The sequence below is a fragment of the Sabethes cyaneus genome, chromosome 1, assembly GCF_943734655.1.
Source record: "Sabethes cyaneus chromosome 1, idSabCyanKW18_F2, whole genome shotgun sequence".
Taxonomy (NCBI): Eukaryota; Metazoa; Arthropoda; class Insecta; order Diptera; family Culicidae; genus Sabethes; species Sabethes cyaneus.
Window position 1 is genome coordinate 138163795 of NC_071353.1, and position 2962 is coordinate 138166756.

Consider the following 2962-nt stretch of genomic DNA (forward strand, 5'->3'; position numbering starts at 1 on the left):
AGCGTTTTATTGGACGCTGTCCAATAATTGGAATCGTTCAATGATAGGCAAAATACCCTAATCTACTATTTTTTGTTCAAAGAACGCCAAAACCACCTGTGCTTCCACTAGAACTAGGCCATAGGCCGAAAAAATAGATTCCATCGTTTAATAGGTTGAAAATACCCTCCCGTGCCCTACTTGAAATGACGAAAAAATATTGCCTTACATCATGTGTGTTCATGAAAAAAAGTTTGCGGTTATAGAATGTCTCGAACAATAATATTTTTATTGCCGTAGGACTACGTCTTACTGCAGGTCGCCGAAAACTTACTTGCACCGCACGGATAGCTCTTGGCGGATTTTGTAAACATAAAAAGGTTGCAATCGTTGATTAATAACTTTTCTAACGCACTTACGGTCTCGATTTTGGCACGGTTTGGATAATAAATATTCTGTTCACCACTTTTTTTTTACAATGTTCAAATGATGTTTCTACTTCAAAAATTATTTTAAGAAAAGATCGATGAAATAAACTTTTTCATAACAGATTTTTGCATAACAATATCACTCAGAAATGACATTAATTTTCTTTACTCGTCCGTCTATTCTCACGCCCACGCACACATTCAGTAGGACTCCTCACCTCATTCGTGTACGAAAATAGATACATCTTCCAGTAATATTCCTGTTCACGCAACGCAAAAGTACCGAGTGTACGTATTTCCCTTCGCATCTACTGTACCGCTTTGAACGCAGCGCTGCTCAACACGGCGCCGTGGCTTAGTTGGTTAAAGCGCCTGTCTAGTAAACAGGAGATCGTGAGTTCGAATCTCGCCGGAGCCTAAGTGGAAATCTTTTTTTCTCCGTGTGTCCTTCTTTTTCCCATTGTTTGGTGTTCTCGAAACTTTGTTTACCATCTCCTTTATTGGCTTTACACACCCAACGGGAAGCTTCCACAATCGAAGCACCGCAAAAGATGGTCCGCTAAGAAATAACACCTAAAAGAAGGAGGAAGATTAGGCGAAAGCACACCACACCGTTGTCGTCGTCGCACGTAATTCGCCTCAATACTACTGCGCAAGATGACCACCACCACACCACTACCATCCGGTAGGCTCCGCCTACTATTCGCAACCATACTAGTGTGGGAATCACCTGGGGAAGGAAAAGCAAGCGAACACAACGAAAAGCCAAGCCAACCGGGTAGGTGTTCATCGTGGGTGAACACCATGAACTGGGGGTCTCATTTTCCGCCCGTGGTGACGGTGAGTGTGGACACTCGCCAGCTGAGCTGAAAGATTGCGTTTGATTCAGAAAACTTTTCCACGCGTTTTCCTTCGTTTTCCCGCTGACGTGTCACTCTCGCGCTCGTTCGCTCGCTGCCCGACCGACCCGAGAGCCGATCGACGGCGGCCTGTTGTCATCTGTTTCGCACACAGCGCCACCACCACTGCCGCCGGTCGTCGTCGACACGGTGACGGTGTTAGTGGCGTTTGATGTCGTTCGTTTCGTGAACAACAACCAGTCGCGCAGTGTCGCTGGCTGGCTGGCTGGCTGGTCGCTGCTTCGACTTCGAGCTGCGACAGTGTATAATTTTGCCGCAGTTGAATGATAAACTTCGTCGACAAAGGGAAGATTTTCTTTCGCCTACGAATCGAATGGATGTTGTTTTTCTGCTGTTTTTCCTCCGTTCCGTTTGTCTCCCTAGGCGGTGGTGGGCAACGGTACAGGTTTCTTTCCTCTGTTTACGTCAGGACACAGAGTTGGTTTTGTGAATGAAACTTGTGAGGTGCAGTGACAGTTGAATGTTACGATTATGTTTTCTTTAAAAAAAATTCTCAAGGAATAGTAGTTATCGATTACGATGGTTTCTTTGAGCGATAAAAAGTGAGAGCTTATCGCAAAGAAACCTAATCTAATCAGTTATCTAGCTTCAGCATCAAGTTTCAAGGTTTGATAACAGGCAGGGTATTTCACATTTTTTCAAGAATTGTGACACCTATTTTAAGATGGAATCGTTTGAACCGAATTCTACTTGGGACGACCTTCACGAAAGCAAGAGGTATGCGACTTTGACTGTCGCGACGGGGGAAATGATTGATCGTAAAGGAAAAGAAATTAATGTTAATGTGTTCGTTGGATTAGGTTGATTCTCGTAGAAAAAAATCTGACATATTAAGGTAATAAAGTTGGCTGTTTTTTTTTTCTTCTGGTACCCATTGCATTTGGAGAGTAAATTCTGGCCAATTTACGTTTAGGTGTCAATGGGGATTTTCCGCACACCAGTCGGCGACAAGATTAATTAATAGAGTGTAGGGATTTTGAGTGAAATATATCGCCGGTGTCAGGCGCATTTACATGTGCATTTTCGCAGAATAAGACCGGTGAAATACTCACACCTGCTATTATTCGAAGAGATTTTGCATGAAAGTGCATCTGTTCTATTAGTATCAAACATTAAAAGTGAAATAAAAGCTTTTTTAAAACGTTTTATCGTTTTGTTGAATTAAAAGAGTGCATTTCTGACGTGCAAAATTCGGAAGAGGGTGGACAACATTCAAAACACCGGTTTTGTTTGGAGGCAAATAAAACTTCATGCGTCATTCGGCATTAGATTGACATCGTTTTAAATAGATTAATGCAATAAAACTTTTTGCTGTGCGGTCTGTATAGGTACCTATTGGAAGCACATTTTAGCAAATTTATGGCGAGAGGATAAGGTGGATTTTCCGCATACCGGACGGCGCTGGGCAAATAGACCGATTTATATTTACTGTGCTGAAATTTTTAGATCCGTCACACATCTAATGGTGTCAAAATGCTTTTAAGGTTGAGGTCGAATGAATATAAAAACTATGGCGATTTCCACCAGACAAATTTGAATATAAATTATTTGTTGAGACATTTAGAACTCACCGTCTAGGTTATTAAAGTGCAATCCATGTTACGGAAACGGCGTCGTATTACAGCATTCCGATAT

At 42.2% G+C, this 2962-nt stretch overlaps 1 non-coding gene across 1 annotated transcript; it reads left to right on the forward strand.

Moving 5' to 3' along the window:
- The first annotated feature begins 751 nt into the window (after positions 1-751).
- Trnat-agu (transfer RNA threonine (anticodon AGU)) lies at positions 752-825 on the forward strand. The gene has a single exon. It is a non-coding gene; the product is annotated as a tRNA-Thr (tRNA).
- Positions 826-2962: the final 2137 nt, after the last annotated feature.